The sequence below is a fragment of the Muntiacus reevesi genome, chromosome 1 (assembly GCF_963930625.1).
Source record: "Muntiacus reevesi chromosome 1, mMunRee1.1, whole genome shotgun sequence".
NCBI classification, from domain to species: domain Eukaryota; kingdom Metazoa; phylum Chordata; class Mammalia; order Artiodactyla; family Cervidae; genus Muntiacus; species Muntiacus reevesi.
The window spans coordinates 89954117-89975514 of record NC_089249.1 but is presented as its reverse complement, the minus strand read 5'-3'; the positions used below and the strand labels follow the sequence as shown (position 1 = coordinate 89975514).

Here is a 21398-nt window from a genome sequence, read left to right as displayed (position 1 = left end):
TATGCCAGGAGAACGCACTGGTCATAGCAAATACCCTCTTCCAACAGCACAAGAGAAGACTCTACACATAGACATCACCAGATGATCAATACCAAAATCAGTTTGATTATATTATTTGCAGTCAAAGATGGAGAAGCTCTATACAGTCAGCAAAAACAAGACCAGGAGCTGACTGTGGCTCAGATCATGAACTCTTTATTGCCACATGCAGACTTAAGTTGAAGAAAGTAGGGAAAACCACTAGATCATTCAAGTATGACCTAAATCAAATCCCTTATGATTATACAGTGGAAGTGAGAAATAGATTTAAGGGACTAGATCTGACAGACAGAGTGCCTGATGAACTATGGATAGAGGTTCGTGACATTGTGCAGGAGACAGGGAGCAAGACCATCCCCAAGAAAAAGAAATGCAACAAGGCAAAATGGTTGTCTGAGGAGGCTTTACAAATAACTGAAAAAAGAAGAAAAGCTAAAGGCAAAGGAGAAAAGGAAAGATATACACATTTGAATGCAGAGTTCCAAAGAATATCAAGGAGAGATAAGAAAGCCTTTCCTCAGTGATCAGTGCAAAGAAATAGAGGAAAATAATAGAATGGAAAAGACTCGAGATCTCTTCAAGAAAATTAGAGATATCAAGGGAACATTTCATGCAAAGATGGGCACAATAAAGGACAGAAATAGTATGGACCTAATAGAAGCCAAAGATATTAAGAAGAGGTGGCAAGAATATACAGAAGAGCTATACAAAAAAGATCTTCATGACCCAGATAATCATGATGGTGTGATTACTCACCTAGAGCTAGACATCCTGGAGTGTGAAGTCAAGTGGGCCTTAGGAAGCATCACTACAAACAAAGCTAGTTGAGGTGATGGAATTTCAGTTGAGCTATTTCAAATCCTAAAAGATGATGCTGCTAAAGTGCTGCACTCAATATGCCAGCAAATTTGGAAAACTCAGCAGTGGCCACAGGACTGGAAAAGGTCCGTTTTCATTCAAATCCCAAAGAAAGGCAATGCCAAAGAATGTTCAGACTACCACACAATTGCACTTATCTCACACACTGGCAAAGTAATGCTCAAAATTCTCCAAGCCAGGCTTCAACAGTATGTGAACTGTGAACTTCCAGATGTTCAAACTGGATTTAGAAAAGGCAGGGGAACCAGAGATCAAATTGCCAACATCCATTGGATCATCAAAAGAGCAAAAGAGTTCCAGAAAAACATCTACTTCTGCTTTATTGACTATGCCAAAGCTTTTGACTATGTGGATCACAACAAACTATGGAAAGTTCTTAAAGAGACAGGAATACCAGATCAGCTCACATACCTCCTCAAAACTCTGTATGCAGGTCAAGAAGCAACAATTAGAACTGGACATGGAACAACAGACTGTTTCCAAATCAGGAAAGGAGTACATCAAGGCTGTAAATTGTCATCCTGCTTATTTAACTTATATGCAGAGTACATCAGGAGAAATGCCGGGCTGGATGAAGCACAAGCTGGAATCAAGATTTCCGGTAGAAATATCAATAACCTCAGATACACAGATGACAGCACCCTTATGGCAGAAAGCGAAGAACTAAGAGTCTTTTGATTAAAGTGAAAGAGGAGAGTGGAAAAGTTCGTTTAAAACTCAACATTCAGAAAACTAAGATCATGGCATCTGGTCCCATCACTTCATGGCAAATAGATTGGAAAACAATGGAAACAGTGACAGACTTTATTTTGGGGGGCTGCAAAATCACTGCAGATGGTGACTGTAGCCACGAAATTAAAAGACGCTTGCTCTTTGGAAGAAAAGCTATGACCAACCTAGACAGCATATTAAAAAACAGAGACATTACTTTGTCAGCAAAGGTCCATGTAGTCAAAGCTATGGTTTTTCCAGTGGTCATGTATGAATGTAAGAGTTGGAATAGAAAGAAAGCTGAGTGCCAAAGAATTGATGTTTTTGAACTGTGATGTTGGAGAAGACTCTTGAGAGTACCTTCGACTGCAAGGAGATCCAACCAGTCCATCCTAAAGGAGATCAGTCTTGGGTGTTCACTGGAAGGACTGATGTTGAAGCTGAAACTCCAATCCTTTGGCCACTTGATGTGAAGAACTGACTCATTGGAAAAGATTCTGATGTTGGGAAAGATTTAAGGCGGGAGGAGAAGGGAACGACAGAGGATGAGATGGTTGGATGGCATCACCGACTCGATGGACATGGGTTTTAGTTAACTCCAGGAGTTGGTGATGGACAAGGAGGCCTGGTGTGCTGCAGTCCATGGGGTCGCAAAGAGTCGGACACAACCGAGTGACTGAATAATTATGTATATTATACATAGACATTTTATATAATGTTATGATAAATATTACACTATGTATAATATATATCTTCTTCCACTACTCATTGCTTCATCCTATATTCCCTTTGCCTTCATGGTAGGGCGACCCAACCCTTCATTCCTGAAGAGTTTGGGCCATTCATATTCCTGCCTGTATTGGGTAGCTGTCATTTTCCATTGATTTTAATCACAGTGCATGGTAATATTTTAAAATACCTTAAGGAATCCCCCATGGTCCCTACATTTTCCTCTTTACAACCATTGTGGAGTCACTGTCCAATTTCTCCTTGGCATAAGCCACGTCACGTAAGCCAGCACAGTAATTCCCTTCTCTGCCTGTTGATTCAGAGGCACAAGGAGCTCAAAGTGACTGAGCGGCAGTCTTAACTCCCAGTTCAATGGCACCATTGTTGTGTCTTCTGGGGGAAGCATTCCTCCCTTTGGAACGAAGACCTCTATGCCAGCAGAGCAGATCATCATGGGAGCAGGAAGCAAAATTTTGCTAGTGGGTCACTGAGGGTCACCGTGAGTGGTGCCGGTCCCATTCCCACCCCTAGTTTCTGGATCTGTGAATCTGGGCAACGGAAGGAAAAGCACAGTATATTGGGTGCTGACTCGAGTCTATTGTAGCTCTCTGGAAAACCATGCCCCAGTCTGCAACATACTGCCCCCTGCTGGGCACCAAAATTGCATCTTCAAGAGGCCATTCTGCTGCGGTATGGGGCCAGTTGCTTCAGGGTGCGGGCGACCATGGCAGGACCAGTGAACTCCACTGGCACGCGCCCACTGCCGACCCACCTCCTGCCTGGCTGCCTTCACAGTGGGACGTTGTGTTTTCCTGCCTTCAGACTCGAACTGAAACATCAGCTCATCCTGGTTCCTGAGACTGCAGCCTTCACCCAGGGTCTACACCATCAGCTCTCCTGGGGCTCCAGCCTGGCAACCAGGGGGTGCAGGGCTTCTCAGCCTCCACAGTCACACGAGCCAGTCCCTCAGAATAAATAAACAAGTGTGTAGGTGGGAGGGGGGACAGATAGGGAGATAGATGCCTAGATAGAGCAAGAGAGAGACATAGAGACATGGATATTGCTGTCTCCTATTGTTTCTGTTTTTCTGGAGAACTAATACAGATTTTGTACTGGGAGCAATGTTTGACCAAGCATCTGAGCACCCTATGATCCACTATAGTTGATATATAAAATTAATCATCACAACACGTTTTCCTTCCTTTAGATCTTTTCAGCACCACTGTATTCCCAAACCAAACCGGAAAACTTGAAATTATCCTTTATTCTGTCTCTTTGTCATCTTTCATACTACATTGGTTGAAATCACAGATCTACCACTTACTAGCTCTGTAACCTTAGGGAAGTTACCTGATGTCTCTGGACCTCAGTCTCCTCATATGAAGAGACATTTAATAACACCTACCTAATATGGTTTAATTTTTTTGAGATTTAAATTAGTTAATATTCAAAAAGCTTAAAAATATCTGTGCTGTGCTTAGTCACTCAGTTGTGTCTGACTCTGCAACCCCAAGATTGTAGCCCGCCAGGCTCCTCTGCCCATAGAATTCTCCAGGCAAGAATACTGGAGTGGGTTGCCATGCCCTCCTCCAGGGGATCCTCCCAACCTGGGATTGAACCCAGGTCTTCCACACTGCAGGCAGATTCTTTACCAGTTGAACCACCAGGGAAGCCCTAAAAATATCTAATATCTCATAAAAGGCTAAATGTTTCTTAAATTAAATACATTTTAAAAAATAAATCCATGGGATTTCCCTGATGGTCCATTAACTAAGACTCCACACTCCCAATGCAGGGAGCCGGGGTTCAATCCCTGGTCAGGGAACTAGCTCTCTCATGCCACAACGAAGAGTTCTCATGCTACTGTGACAACAACAACAAAACAATCACATTCTGCTATGAAGAACAAAGGTGCCAAGTACTGCAACTAAGACCCAGTGCAGCCAAATGAATAAATAAAAAATATTTCTTAAAATAATCCACGTGAAGACTACAGAACACCATAGGAAAAAATCTTCAAAGCAGAGAAAAGAGAAATGGGCTATAAAAATTGACAGCTAAACAGATAACTGTTTACTCAAAGCTAATAATGAACAACAGAATATAATGGAGTTATATCTTCAACTTGCTGAGAGAAAAATAACCAGAATTATATAACAATAAAAATATTTTTCAGAAACAAAGTTTAAAAGAAAAGATGAACTAAATTAACTTTTAGGCAGACAAAAATCTAAAGGAGTTGACCACCAAAGATTATCACTAAAAAGAAATCTGGAGGATTCTTTAGAAAGAAGGAAAATTATTCCAGAAGAAATGATATGATTTCTCACCTGGTATGTGAGAAATAATAATGAGACAATAAAACAGTAAAAGTTGTGAGTAAATCTAAGTAATATTGACTATATAGTACAGTAATAATGATAATGCCTTATGAAATTTATAAAGAAAATGATGATGGCATGACAATAGCAGAGAAAGCATTGAGCCTTAGGCTCTTTAGGGGAGAGGTGGGTAGTTCAGAAGGAGGAGACATCGTTTAGAGGCTTGATAATAAAAGGAAAGCAGGAGGAAATATCTGAATTTCAGTGGCCTCAGAAACTGAGAGTATCATAAAATCAGAAGCAAGCCCCCAGTGATGCCGCTCACACCTATCATTCGTCCAAGAACCTGAGCTCCACAGTACCAACAGAAGAGGGCGCTGTTGACCTAGGAGACGCAGTCAGCCAGCCCCTCGGCCTGGGTTCCCACGGAAGCAGAGTTTGAGACCAGCGTTTGTATGCTTCTCAAGTGATCACAAGGGGCAGAAGTGATGGACTAGCAGAGAGTCAAAGGAAGGAGGGAAAATCAAGCACCATCACGCTGGTTACTGCCGTAGGCAACTCAGGATTCAGTCTTGTTGAAGACCCTCTGTGAAGTCCTGTAGAATACAGCATTTTCTGCCCTAGGGAAGGAAGGAGTGGGTATTTCATCACTGGTTTAAATGTAATTTAATCCCACTGGTTGCTGTGGCAGCCATAGGAGTGTGCTGTTTGGATCTCGCTTCAAGAAGGAATTTATCATTTTGTGGCAAGGAGGGCATTTTAGTCGAAGGCCTGAGCTGGAGCGCCCACAGGATCGGCCTTGGCTTTGGAGCCAGCTGTGTGCTGGAGTTCACTCACCCAGTGAGTGAGTGAGCACAGTGGGGGTCCTAGGACCTTCCCAAACACAGAGAATTTTTTCCTGTGACAAGAATTTTAATATTTACTCTGTTAGCAACTGTCAAATATACATGTTATTAACTATAGTAGCCATGCTGTACATTACCTCCCTTTGACTTATCTACTTTAAAACTGGAAGTTTGTACCTTTTGACTTTCTTCACTCATTTTGCTCAGTTCTCCACCCTCCTGCCTCAAAACCACCAATCTGTTCCCTGTATCTACGAGCTTTGGGTGTCTGGAGAGGGGAGGGGAATTTCACGTATAAGTGAGATTGTACAGTATTTGTCTTTCTCTGTCTTTTTTCACTTAGCATAAAGCCTTCAAATTCCATCCATGGTGCCACAAATGGCAATACTTTATTATTTTTTATGGCTAAATAATATAATTATATATATATTAACATGGGCTTCCCAGGTGGTGCAGTGGTAAAGAATCTGCCTGCCAATACAGGAGACACAAGAGACATGGGTTCGATCCCTGGGTCAGAAAGTTTCCCTGGAATAGCAAATGGCAACCTTCCAGTAGTCTTGCCTGGGAAAATCCCCTGGACAAAGGAACCTGGCAGGCTACAGTCTGTAGGGTCGCAAAGAGTCAGCACACACATACACAGATTAATATACATAAGTATACATTAATTTATATAATATATAAAAAATATTTTATCTATTCATCCACTTAAGGACACATATATTGTTTCCATATCATAGATACTATAAATAATGATGCAATGAATATGGGGGTATATATATCTTTTCCGGTTAGTGTTCTCATTTTCTTTGAATAAGTTTCCAAAAGTGGAATTGCTGGATCATATGGTAGTTTTATTTTTAATTTTCTGAGGAAACTCCATATAGTTTTCCACTGTGACTATACCAGTTTACATTCCTAAACACCTACTGATTTTAGCTTTAAGGCTTCAGCGAAAATCCTGAGATCATGATAAATGTCTAGTTCAAGACAAAAAGACGTTCAACCTCTCTGTAGCATAGAAATGTAAATTAAAGCACTAATGAAATACCATTTTTGACTCAAAAGGTTGGCAGAAATTAATAAGAGCAATAACAACAAATTTGGGGCAAGACTTGGAATAATCCTTCAGAGAGTTAATGAGAATGTGGCTATAATTTCTTTTCTTCTCTTGATATGCAAAGAAAACCTTTGTACCTTGAAAACACTAATTACAGTTCATTGTGGTTTTTTTTTTCAATATCTAATATGCGATATAACAAAGTTTTAATTTTTAAAGCCTAGTTTATCTTAAACCTTCAAGCTCAACCTACAAATCCATTTCTTCTATATAAATCCAATAGTTCAAAAGAATTATAAAAATTATTTCTACTGCCTCTTTGATTAATGTCAACTAACTTAAGTTTAACAGATTAAATCCTTCTTAAACATTTACTTATTTTATTTTTTAGTTAATCACACTTTCTTAGACATTTGAAAATATAATCACAAATTCAATATATTGAATTCTTACAGACAGTTGAAACTCCTGTCATGGCAGACTTAACAAGAACAAAATTATTCTCCACAATTACGAGAATTGTAAATTAATAAATCAATCTTGTAAATGTGGTGTGTCGGATTCTCTTACCCATTTTCCAACATCATAAAACAGAAAAGCAAACAAAGCACATATAAAGCAGTAGAAAGATTTCAAGACTCATTACAAATCCCATACGATATAACCTACCAGAAAGAAGTCTGCATCCAGTATTTCATTATCTCTGTATTTATTTTATAACTGTCTAGGGTTATAAACTGCAAACTCAGTCAAAGGAAACAAAATTACAGTCTTTGTTGAATGATTCTATTCAAGCTGATGGTTCAAAAGTTGACTAATTTGAAGGAGAGTGTCTGCACCCTCCTTCTCTGTTACTTGCTTAGGTATCTCATAGCCCACTTTTTCTAGGGTACTGTGTTGGCCAGGAAGATCCCCTGGAGAAGGAAATGGCAACCCACTGCAGTATTCTTGCCTGGAAAATCCCATGGACAGAGGAGTCTGGAGGGTTACAGTCCTTGGAGTTGCAAAGAGTCTAACACGACTTAGTGACTGGGCACAGCGGGGAGGTGATGAGCTTACATGGGGTGGTCGCTCCAGCCAATGGGGCCTTATCCATATTCACAGGCTAGGGAGCTTACACATCCTCATAGGAGAGCTGACCCTCTCCACATCAGAGGAAAAGTAAATGCCATGGTAGCCCATCCCTAGAGAACAGTCATGTCCAACTCTGGTGACCCCATGGACTGTAGCCTTCCAAGCTATTCTATCCATGGAATTCTCCAGGCAAGAATACCGGAGTGGGCTGCCTTTCCCTTCTCCAGGGGATCTTTCCAACCCAGGGATCGAACCTGGGTCTCCTACATTGCAGGCAGATTCTTTACCATCTGAACCACCAGGAAAGCCTTCCCTCGAGAATGCATCCTCCTATTTAGAACAGCAAACATTTGTGACAAGCTTTCTTCTCTGTGAAATTTGACTCAGTTTAAAAACAAGTCCTTCTGTACTCAGCCAGGGAGTACCAGTGGTAACACTCTTGCTGATGAAGCTTTGGGCAACAAAACCCTTTCATTTCAAAGTTAGACATGGTTGAAACACAAATATACATACATGTCCCACATAAATTATGTTGACTTATCATATAACTTTTCATTTTTCCTCTTCTCCCTTCGATATTCATCCCAGGCAGAGTCACAGACACCCTCCACTTGCCTTCATTTCTTCCACAACACCCCTCTGCCTATCATTGGGGAACTAAGATTATGTCTCACTGACATGGACCCAATACTTGGCCACCAGAGGTGAGCCTGCATAGGCCTAATTAGCAACCTGATCCTACTGCTGCCTAACTGATCTGTCCAGGGCCAAGCTTCTGTCTCCATTGTCAGCAAAACCCGCCACTGAAACACTAAAACCCTCCCCTAGTATATGGGACCTTCCCCTCCTATACATGCTTCTTCAAGAGTGGTCCAGGATCACCTGAAGCAGAAACATCTGAGGCATTTGTTCAGATAAAAAATGCCAGGCTACATGCTGAATCTCTGGCGATGGACACAGCACACGCCAGTTTGAAAGGTCAGTCTTCCACACACCAGGTTTTGAGCACCAAGCCCTCAATCATCCTTGTCTCTGCTTTCCTTAGACCAATGGAGGTAGCATCTGACTCCCACCATGAATGGCCTGGACCTAGGACTCTATTGACCCTCTGACAGTGGGCATCACCTCTGACCAGCAAGATCCTAGCAGGCAAGGAGCCACTTATTGGGTATAATTTTCAACCACTTTTCCCTTAAATTCCAGCCTGCTCTGTCCCCATGATTTGACTTAGAGTCTCACTTAACTTGACTTGGCTGCTTTTGGTTTTTATTTCATGATAATTTATTCCATAAGCGCACCCATTTTGACAACTTGAGATGCTAACGACACAGTTTAATTTCTCTCTTGGCTGAGTGAAGTTTCCGCCTCATTAGGACACTCTCTGAGGGGCCACCAATCACAGACTGGTGGGTTTCCAGCCAAAGAACTACTTCCTTCAGTTCGTTGTAGGACCGGAAGCCTGCACCTAATGTGCAGCTGGGTTGTGATCAGAGCTTCCAGGCAGAGAGGTGGCCTCCTGTAGGAAAGGCAGTCCATTCTCTTAGGAAAATGGAGCTTTTATGTCTGAGCTGCAAAAGGAACAGGCCAGTCAGCAGCTGGGACAATGGCCAGGCTCCTGGAGAGCAGGTGCGGAAAGCCCACTTTTGGAGTGGCTCTGGGCAGCAATGCCAGGCCCATCTTCTGCCCCTTCTACCCTGAAGAGCAGTACCCACATCCTTCCAGACGGGTCCTCAGCCCTGCACTTAGCACCTGGCTCTGTGGGTTCTCAGCCCCAGGATCTCTCCCCCTGCTTTCCTGGTAAATAACTGACAGATGGACCCGCATGAGTTATGGATGGCTTGCTGTGCTGCCTCTTCCTCTAAGCATGTTTGAATCTCCGTGAGACGCACAGAGCCATGGTGTGTCACACCTTAACACAACCTGGTCCAGCTCCTTCTCTATGGACGGACAAATGAGCTCAAAGAAGAGCGTGTGTGCACGCTCAGTTGCTCAGTCGTGTCCAACTCTTGCAACCCCATGGGCCGTACAGAGGACAGGCTCCTCTGTCCATGGAATTCTCCAGGCAAGAACACTGGAGTGGATTGCTGTTTCCTTCTCCAGGGGATCTTTCTGACCCAGGGATAGAAACTGCATCTCCCGTGTTGGCAGGAGGGTTCTTTACCATTATGCCACCTGGGAAGAGAATCACCTGCAAAAATCACCTGCAGTGGAAGGGGTGGAACCTGCATGTCAACTGTCAGAACCCTGCCCTCCTTCCAGAGCCTTCTCTATGCCTGCCTACAGACATACCTACATGGGACAAAAGAAGAGATGGTCCTCAAACACTACCCTACCTCGATCTGCCCACTGCTATCTCCAGCCTTAACCTCTCCTCTGCAACCCAGACTCACACATCCATCTGTCTACTTGGGTGTCCAAGCAAACACGCCCAAAACCAACTCAAAGCCCACTCCCTTCAACTTCCTCATTTCAGTAACTGACGCATCTGTCCTTCTGGTTGCTTTAGTTAAACAACTCGGAGTGCCCTTTGCTGTCTCTCTCACACTACATTCCATTCATCGGCACATGCTGTCAGCTCCACTTTCTATCCAGGATCTGATCTCTTCTCGCGGCCCACACAGTTCGCCCAAGGTCCTTGGCAGCATTTCCATCAGTCACAGTGGCTTCCTGAATGGTCTCCGGGTGTTTACACCTTTCCCAACCGTGCAGTCTACATTCCATGCAACACCCAGGGTGAACGTGGGCTACACCGCCCTCTCTTCCACCCTTCCCACAGCTCCCATCTCAGGCTAAAAGCTGTGGTTCCCACCGGAGCCCACAGGTCCTACAGGACACAGAGCACCTTCGCTTCCTCCCCCCACGAGGCTCCCCTTCCCACTCTGCTCCTACCCTCCCCTTCTTCCTCACACTCGCCCAGCCTGCCCCAGGCTCCAGACCTTGGTTCACTCTTTCTCCTCCACCAACTCTCTCCCCAGATCTTTGCCACTCCCTCCCTCCCTTCCTTCAGGCCCTGCTCAAATACCAACTCAAGAAAGAGGTCTCTGACCACCCCACACGAAATTGTAATGGCGCCCCTTCCCCACACTTTCTGTTCCTTTGCGCTGTTGTTCCCTGGAGCACTTGCACGCGTGCGTGCTAAGTCACCTCAGTTGTGTCTGACTCTTTGAGACCCTATGGCCCATAGCTCGCCAGGCTCCACTGTCCTTTGGATTCTCCAGGCAAGAATACTGGAGTGGGTTGCCATGCCCTCCTCCAGGGGATCTTCCTGACCCAGGAATCAAACCTGTGTCTCTTGCATTTCCTGCACTGCAGGTAGATTCTTTACCTGCTGAGCCAAGGGGGAAGTCCCTCCCCAGAGCACTTACAATCTGATATATAGTTACCTGTTTATTCACCTTTTTATCCATCTCTTCTAGAACACAAGCTCCATGATGGTGGGGAATTTGCTCTATTCACTGTTGAATCCCCAGCATGTAGAGCAGTGCCTGGCACTTAGCAGGTGCTCAGTCAACATTGACTGGATGAAGGGGTGAATGGATAATTCTTGTGGTAAATGCTCTGTGAGGCATTCTAGGTTCACACCTCACTTCATCCTCACATACCTGTAAGATGGGTGTCATTATCCTCGCTTTACCAAAGAGGAAATAAATGCTCAGAAGAGTTCCAAAGTAAAAAACAAAAGGTTCACAGCATTCATTGCTGGCAAACGGTAGAGTCAGGATTTGAACTCAGTTCTAAAGGATTCAAAGCCCTTGCTGTTCACGTAAAACCAGACCAAAGGAATCAAACATATCATCCTTCTTAGAAAGATTTGCACTTTAAATGACCTGGGATGGAGGACATGGTAAAATATTGAATCCCTATTGGTGAGATTTCATCCACTCTGGCATGAGACCTTCTCCAACCCCTCAAGCCGTTCACCTAAGTGCCCCCACTCTGTCTGCAGCAGGCAGCCCCACAGGGTACCTCTTTATGCAACCAACTTGGAAGAGCATCCCCAACAAAAGCTGTCATTGTTACCTTGCTGCGCTGACTCTGTCTCACTTGCAGCCTGACACTTACATCTTGCCAAAACAGTAGTGCCAATGGATGAGACACCTCTCCAGGGCTGCTCTAGAATTGTGATAGAATCAGCAACCCCATTTTTGCCCACCTCTCCTCCCCTTGAGTGTCCTCGGGACCATCCCTCATCTTTGTTGAAGTGCCCTTCTCCTGCCATTCACATCCACAGCCTTTCTTTCATTTCACATACATGATGCCCACAGTTGCCTTCACTCTCGTCGGCACAAACATTCACTCAGAACTGTTCCCCCGTACTCAGCTCTGGATGGGAAGAACTGAGGGCATGGGTGGTAGCTGGGTAGGGCACTGCAGGTTTGGGGAACACCTTGAGGAAGTTGACAATGTCCGGAAAGGAAGGGGTATTTTTGAGAAACATTCAGTTGGCTAGTGGGTCAGCATCGTGGATGAGCGTGGAGAAGGTTGGGAATGGAGGAGTGCACAGCTACAAAGGCCAGGTGGGCAGGCAGTGGAGGGGGCGGAGTGAGGCATGGTCCTGGATCCTAAGCCCAGAGCAGAGCTTCGAGGGTGCTTCAGCACCGTCCTCCACAATCCTCCTTCCCCTACCCTGGATGGACCAACTCCTGGCCAGTGATGTTTCAGAAAGCCAGCCAGTCAAACTTTTTGGTTTTGCTTGATAGCCAGATTCTTGCCTCCAACTGAGGTGTGAATAGATGGAATCTCACCTGCTGGGCAGCCTCTATTCCCCAAGCCTCCCAGGACTCCCCGGCTCTCTGCTGTCTCCTCCTGCCCCGCCACCCCAGTGAAGATCTCACAGATTGCTGGTAGCTGAGGAGTCCCAGCATCACCACCTGCCAACTGAGGAGCATAACCTCTCTAAGACCTCAGTCTCCTCTGTGTGGAACGGGAAATTCACCTCTTCTGGCCATTAAGGAAAAGAGTGAATTCAATGTGAAGAAAATGAGGTTTTCTCTCAGGATGAAGAGAGCTGGAAAGAAAGTTATTTCCACCCTAACCATTAGGAAAAGCTGGATAAGCTATAAAATTATACCTTTTATAGAGCCCACAAGTGATCTATGTTAACAAGGCAACTAGGTGAACCAAATTCCAAGGAGGAAGAAGTCCATCAAAGGCAAGGTGGGATGCACACAGTGTCTCTCCTCTGGCAGAGCCTGGGAGAATGAGGAGGCTGCTAAACAAACAATTAAAAAGTAAACTAAGAGCTTAACACATTCTTGGAGGCCAAGAGTGGGTCAGCCCATCAGTTTGGAACAGTGGGGGCCCTAGACACCAGGAGAGCTCACTTCACTTGTAAGTGCCTCTTTCGGAGCCTCTCCTGGGTGCTCACAAGAAAGAATGGAGGCAGGGCAGCAGACTGATGAGAGTCTCCTCTGACACAGGAGGGAAGAAGGTAATGAGGGCTGAGTGGGACAGGCTCAAAGCCCTGCTTGCTTTTTGGATCCTTCTCTCCTTTGAAGCAAAAACCTTAAGCTAGTGAGGAAGAGAGAGTGCACCCTCAAGATGCATAGCTTCTGGGAGAAGAGGAGTAAAATCCATGTTTCTTGGGAGAATACAGGAAACTCTCCCCCAGGAAATAGGCAAAGAACCATCACTGCTAGAAGAAGAGTGGGAGTAAAAATCTTCTACCCCCAGGGACAGCAAGAGAGATCTTGGGTCCAGAATTCTATACTGATGCCAAGGAAACTGCATAACTGGAAAGAGATAGATCAGTGGAAAAAATAGAGAGCCCAGAAGTTGACCGTATGAACACAGTCAACTGGTCTTTGACAAAGGATCAAAGGCAATACATTGGAGCAAGCAGTCTCTTCAACAAATGGTACTGAAACAACTGGACATCCATTTGCAAAAAAGATGAATCTAGACACAGACCACCCTTCACAAAAATTAACTCAAATGGGCTAAAGACCTCAATGTAAAACACAAAACTGTAAACTCCTGAAAGATAACAGGAGAAAGCCTAGACAACTTGGATATGATAATGACTTAGACACAACAAGGTCACACTCCATGAAAGAAATAATTGATAAGCTGGACTTTATTTTAAAACTTCTGCTCTGTGAAAGATAAGGTCAAGGTAATGAAAAGACAAGCCACAGACTGGAGGAAAATGTTTGCAAAAGACATATCTGTTAAAGGACTATTACTCTGAATGTACAAAAACTAGTAAAAGTCAACAATGAGAAAACAAAAAACCCATTAGAAAATTGGCCAAAGACACTTCAGCACTGCCATGCAGATGGCAAAAAAGCATATGTGAAGATACTCTACCTCATATGTCACTTAGGAAATGCAAATTGAAACAAGAGACCACCACACACCTGTGAGAATGGCCATAGTCCAGAACTCTGACAACACCAAATGCTATTCAGGATGCGGAGCCATAGGAACTCTCACATATTACTTGTGGGAATGGAAAATGGTGCAGTCGTTTTGGAGGACAATGTGGCAATTCCTCATGAAACCAAGCATACTCTTACCACGTGATCCAATAATTGTGCTCCTTGGTATTTACTTGGAGTTAAAAATATATGTCTACACAAAAACCTGAACACAGATGTTTATTCATAATTGCGAAAACTTGGAAACAACCATGTGTTCTTTAGTAGGTGAATGGATAAACTGTGGTAAATCCAGACAATGAATTATTACCCTATGCTAATAAGAAATGGGCCATCAAGACATGAAAAGATCTGTAGGAACCATAAAGGTATATTATTAAGTGAAATAGACCAATCTAAAACAGTTATGTCTTTATATGGTTGTATGATTCCAACTATATGACATTTTGGAAAAGGTAAAACTATAGACAGTAAAATAACCAGTGGATGTCAAGGGTTGGGGAGGGATGAATAGTCAGTGCACCAAGCATTGTTAGGGCAGTGAAAATACTCTGTATGACATCATAATAATAAATACATGTCTCTTTGAGAGTAAGTGTTAGTCGCTGAGTTGTGTCTGACTGTTTGTGACCCCAGGGACTGTAGCCTGCCAGGCTCCTCTGACCCCTGGAGTTCTCCAGGCAAGAACACTGGAGTGAGCCATTCTCTTCTCCAGGGGATCTTCCTGACCCAGGGATTGAACCCAGGTCTCCTGCAATGCAGGCAGATCCTTTGCTTTAGTCTGAGCCAGCAGGGAAGCCCACATGTCACTAAGCACTTGTCTGAACACTTGTTGAAATTTGCAACCACAAGAGTGAAACCTAAAGTAAGCTATGGACTTTGGGTAATTATGATGTGCCATTGTGGATTCATCAGTTATAACAAATCGATCACTCTGGTATAGGATATTGATAACAGGAAAGACTAAGAATGTATGGCGTACATACATAGAATACTTGGGACATCTCCCTCCCTTCTTCTTTATTTTCCTATGAATTTATAACTGCTCTAAAAGACAGTCTTTTAAAAAAGTAATGAATTAATTAATAATGGATATAAAATGAAATCATGAAGAAGTAATTAACACAAATGAAAGCAGGATAAGAAAAAAAGGGAAAAGAACAAGTCAAACAGAAAACAGCTAGCAACCTGGTAGATATAAAGGCAAACACATCAATAATTAAATTACTTGTAAATCACCCAGGAGTTCTATTTATACTTTTAACTAAGATGAAATAACGGTGACCAGATTTATCCTCCTGCCTGAAACTTTAAAACTGGACCAAACGATGTTTGAGACATTTCACACGAGGCAACAGAGGACAGTGATCCCTGATAGACAGGGAGCAAACAAGGCTTACTTCCTTGGGCCTGCTGTGGTTAGGAAAGGCAAACCCAGAAAGTCCCAGCAGACCACACGAGATAAGGAGACACTGCTCTGAATGTCCAGAAACACGAAGCTAGAGCTTATCATGGAGGCTACCAGAGAGGAGAGGGCTGCAGAGATGCTCAGAGTCCCTTTAAAGACTTGTACAACAGTGATGAGTGCACTATGTGAGGAGAGCATCGAGAATAAGGGAGGGACCACTCCCACGGAGGAGAGGGAAGAACCTGGCGCTCACACTAACTACAGAGAGTGCTGTTCCCACGTCATGACCCTGGGGTGCTGGGTAGGATGCTCAGAAATGTCTTCCTTGGTGCTGGGAAGCAACGAGCTTAGAGTAAACATGATCCTGGTCCCATACAAAGTGTTTTAAAATGAGGACCTAACAGGATGAAACAACTTCCAAGTGATCCTCACTGCAGCCCAAAGCAATGCTCAGGAATATTGAAAGGAATACAAAACTATCCAACATCCAACAAGACAGTTCACAATGTCTAGTATCCAGTAAAAAAGTACTAGACGGTCATTTCTTTTTTATATGAAAAAATCAAATTAAAAATATATATTCTATTTATTATGAGAAATATATTCTACATGAAATAGATTTTCAGAGATTTATTTATATAGTCAACAAACTATTTTTTTCGTCATTTAGATTTCAATTTCCATGATCTCGTTTTAGATGTTACTCCTAATGTTTATTTTTATTTTTTTAATGCATTTATTTTTAATTGAAAGATAATTGTTTTAAAATATTGTGTTGGTTTCTGCCATAATCAGCATGAATCAGTCATAGGTATACATATGTCCTCCCCCATTTGAACCTCCCTCCCCTCTCCCACCTCCCACCCCACAGGCATTCAAAGGGCAGAAAAATACAACCATAATGAGGGGAAATAAATCAATCAACCATTTGAAAATGACAGAGAATTGATACAGATGTTAAATTTAGCTGACAAGGACATTAAAATAGTGATTATAACTGAATTTCATAGTTTCAAAAATTTAAGTAGAAACATGGACAATATAAAAGAGACATGAATAAAACTTTGAGGATGAAAAACAAAAAATGAAAAAGTACACTGGATAGGATTAACAACAGATTATACATTGCACATTAGAGGTTAACAAATTTGGATAGTTTCTAATGCTATGAGTTCACTCCTAATGCTATGAGTTCACATGAGTTTTTTTGAGTTCACTAATCTTTGTTCCAACAATGTCTAATCTTTTGTTAATCCTGCTAATTCTAGTTGGCATATTTTTTATCTCAGACATTATAGTTTTCATCTCTAGAAGCTCAACTTGGATTTCTTTTATATCTTCCATTCCTCTTGTTATCATGCTTAATTTTCCCCCTGAGCTTTTTAAGATTAATTTTTATTGCAGCACAGTTAATTGTTGTGTTAGTTTCTGGTATCCAAAGTGAATCAGCTGTATGTTTACATGTATCCACTCTCTTTTAGATTCTATTCCCATATAGGTCATTACAGAGTATCGAGTAGCAGTCCCTGTGCTTGCTATAGAGTGTTTTTATTAGTTATTAATATCCATTTTATATATAGTAGTGTGTTTAGATAAATCCCAATCTTCCAATTTATCTCTCTCCTCCCCTTTAATCCTTGGTAACCATAAGTTTGCTTTCTACGTCTGTGACTCTACTTCTGCTTTGTAAATAGTTTCATTTGTACTATTTTTTTTATATTTTACATGTAAGTGATATTATACTATTTTGTCTTTCTCTGTCTGACTTACTCCACTCAGTATGACAATCTGTAAGTCCATTTAAGTCGCTGCAAATGGCATTATTTCATTCTTTTTTATAGCTGAGTAATATCCCACTGTATACATACATAGCATATATATATACTATACATGTGCGTAGCATAGTGTGTATGTATGTATAGTATATATGTACTGCCTCCTCTTTTTCCGTTCCTCTGTTGATGGACATTTAAGCTGCGTCTGTGTCCTGGCTATTGTAAATAGTGCCACAATGAACATTGGGGTACATGTGTCTTTTCAAATTATAGTTTTCTCTGGATAGATACCCAGGAGTGGGATTGCTAGATCATATAGCTCTATATCTAGTTTTTTTAAAGAAACTTCATACTGTTTTCCATCATAGATATGCCACCCTGAACTTTTTGAATCACTGTTTTGAAGAGGTTTTTGTTTGTTATACTGATTCTACCATCTGTGTCAGTTGATAGATTTCAACTGATAGATTTCCCTCCTTATGAGCAACATTCCTCTGCTACTTTATATGTTTGGTAACTTTTACAGGATCCCAGTTACTGTACTTTACTGGATGCTGCATGTTTGTGTATTTCATAAACACTCTTGACCTTTGTTTGGAACAAGAAATACTTGGAAACAGTTTAAGGCTTTCAGGTCTTGCTTTTAAGCTTTGTTTGGCACAACCAGAGCAGCATTTAATCCAGGATGTTTTTTTTCCCCTGCTACTGAGGCAAGACCAGACCAATTATACTACCCAATGCTTTATAGATTATGAGGTTTGCCAGCCTGGCTGGTCACAACAGGTACTATTTACCGTGTGACTCTAGTATTGCCCCCTTTAATCCATGCAAGGGATTGTTTCCTCGCACACATGCACTGAACAGAACTTAACCGAACACTCAAGGGAAGCCTCTGTGTTTTTCTAGAGTTCTCTTTACCTGTAGCTAGCTCATCTCTGTTACTCTGTCTCCCTAACCCCTAGCTCTCCCTCGTCACTGCAGGAGGCCCTCTAGGCTCTGACTGATTCTGTCTTCCCTGTCCACGGCCTGAAAACTCTCTTTAGGCAGCAAGTTAGGGCAACAGTGGGGATTAATTACCCAGTTGGTCTCCTTCATCTCAGGGATCTGTCTTCTGTTACATGATCCAACTTCCTGAAATCTGTTGTTTCATATATTTTGTCAGAATTTATAGTTAATTCATATGGGAGCATAAATCCAGACCTGTTCATCTATCTTGGACCTGGTGTTTTAAAAAAAAAAGGCATTTAAAACAAAACATATGCTTGAAATTTTATTACTGAACTTAAAATGTCAAAATAATTTTTAAATTCAGAACCTAAAGATTTTGTACTCAAAAGAAAAAAAATTCATTATGTCATGGAATTTACAAATTGTTTTTTTCAACTTTTCACTTAGCTGAAAAACACATAACAGAAGTAACACTGCCAAGAAAGGTTTTTCTTTAAAGGGAAAGGTAGGGCCTGTCTGCACTACTCAGGGATCCACACGGCATTGTTCAGCATTTCCATAATCACTTAAAGGCAGTCCTTGATGTCCTGTAGATAAAGAAGGATGGCCCCAAATTCCTTGCAGCAGAAACTCACTTAGGTAGCATTAACCCTGACTTACAAACTGAACAGTAGCTCTACAAAAGGAATCTCTGTGGCATCTACAACATAAAACCGGAGAGAACTTGGGTAAACCTTCTGTTGGCAGCTCTCACCACAGTTGTCACTGAAAACCTGGCTGATGTCAGTGTCCTGTTCCCCAGGAACACTGGGCAGAGAGTTGTGCAGAAGTTTGCTGCTGCTGCTGGAGCCTCTTATTGTGAGCACTCCACTCCTGCAACCTTCACTGACCAGATCCAAGGCAGCCCTCAGGGAGCCGAGATCACCGGTGGTTACTGACCCAGGGCTGACACCAGCCTCTCACAGAGGAGTCTTGTGTTAACCATCGCTCCCGTAACACAGACTCTCCTCTGCATTATGCGGAACCTGCCGTCCTGTGGAGCAACAGCGGAGCCCACTCAGTGGGTCTGATGTGCTGGGTGCTGGCCCAGGAAGTTCTGGGCATACATGGCACCACCTCCTGTAAGCCACCATCAGAAATTATCCCTGATCTCCGCTTCTAAGGGATCCTAAAGAGATTGAAAAGGAAGAGCAGGCTCAGCTGAAAAGGCTGTGACCAAGGGGAGATTTCAGGTGAATGGACTGCTCCAGCTCCCAAGTTCACTACTACTCAAGCTGAGTCCAGACTGGCCTGAAGGCAGAGGTGCCCTGGGTGCCTATTCAGCTATTCCCTACTTACAGTCAGAGTGCTCAGCCCACCACGGAGGGCTGGTTTGCAGCTCCCACTTCTCAGGCCACTGAACGGATACGAACAACCACTAAGTGGTCTTTAGTTTGATCTTCCATAAACTCTAAAAAATGGAAACAGGTTGATGGAAAAAAAAAAAAAAAAAAAAAACAGCTTCTTATACATAAATACGTAGATAGATAGATAAAAGATAGACAATGAGAAAGGTTGACTTCCCTGGAGGCTCAGCCAGTAAAGAATCTGCCTGCAGTATGAGAGACCCGGGTTTGATCCCTGGATTGGAAAGATCCCCTGTAGAAGGAAATGGCAGCCCATTCCAGTACTCTTGCCTGGAGAAGTCCATGGACAGAGGAGCCTTGTGGGCTATAATCCATGGGGTCGCAAAGAGTCAGACACAACTGAGTGACTAACACTTCACTTCAAAGGGAAAGGTGGAAGGAAAGAAAAGTGGTAGAGGATGGGGTGTGCAGTGATCATTAATCAGAGAAGGGAAGAAGGAATAAAGAAACAGCAAGAAAAAAATCTGTCTTTACTATCTATGACTAGTGCAGTGGGAAAGCCTGGCTGGGAGCCAGAAGGCCTGGATTTAGCCTCTGTGACCTTGGAAATGCCACTTTAAACTATTTGAGTTTTTGTAAAATAGCTAATTTATAGAATTACCAGGAAAATACTATTAAATAACAGACTTAAATGACTATTACAATGCCTACCACACAATAAAAAAAGCACAAGAAACATTAATTCCTTCTCTCTGCCTGATCATTTATATGGTTCACAAATGAGCACAGTTACAATAGAAATCCTGCTTTAAAATGTAGGTTTTATTACTATTCAGGTATAATAAGGCCAACAAATAAAGGGACAATTACCTTTAGGAAGGTAATTCCAAGAGGAAGGGGTACCCTATTTCATACACAGCCACATAGAGAAGCACCAGGGTCAGTCAGGAGGTAGGGATAGTGGGAGGAACACATGGGCAGGAGCCTTTATTTTCTTGTGAAAAGGGTAAGCAGGCTTAGGATGGCTAGTTTAAATAATTTCAGCAGCATCTGGGATGCTGGGGCTATCTCTACTTGTCCAGTACCCTGCCCCGGGGTAATTAGGGCAGATGGATAGTGGTCCTGAGTGTGAGAGCCGGATAAGGCAGGAGGCTGGGTTCGGGCTCTGGATGTTTTGCCTATGAGGAACATTGCTTGTGAGTATTAACCACCTCTAGGAATTAGCTAGCCCTGAGGCGGGCAGGCTCTCCCGGGGCAGCAAGGCCCCCAGATGTCAAAGCATCAGAAATGCAGAAAATAAAAAGGCATGATTAGCTCAAACCCTGATCACTAAGATGGATTAATGTTGCCGTCTTTTGATGACTCGAGGAGGCCCTCCTCTTCTGCGGCAACCGTGGAGACGGGTTCTGGACTTGCAGGGAGTGGATCCGGCTGTGGGCCAGAAGCCGAGGGGCCTTCCCTACACACCTGTGTGTCCTCAGAGAGAAGGCGCCCAGGCCAGCAGCAGCAGAGGCTGGTTCACCTTCGGGAAACAGTGCCACCAGGGGTCGGTCCAAGTAATGAGCTTAACGCGGTGCGTGAGGTGTTGTTCAAGTGCTTCTCATAAATAGGTGATGAAATACTGACGATGACGCCCCAGATTAAAAACAACGCAGGAGAAACTACCAGTCCCCAGGAGGTACTATTAGCCAGCCCGGCCCTGTCCACGCCGGCCTTGAGTACGATCCTTTGCACTGCCCCGGCAAGTGGAATCGCCTTGGGAGTACTTAGAAGGCCCAAGGTCACGTGCACAGCCTGGCTTCTCTCCTTTCCACTGACAACGAGTGAAAAGGAGGGGCTGACTGAAGCTGGGCAGCATCCTGCTTCTGGAATCTGAGTTCTAC

At 43.1% G+C, this 21398-nt stretch overlaps 1 pseudogene; it reads left to right on the top strand.

Moving 5' to 3' along the window:
* Positions 1-2976: 2976 nt before the first annotated feature.
* Positions 2977-19606, top strand: LOC136144565 (small ribosomal subunit protein uS2 pseudogene; annotated as a pseudogene).
* The last annotated feature ends 1792 nt before the right edge of the window (positions 19607-21398 follow it).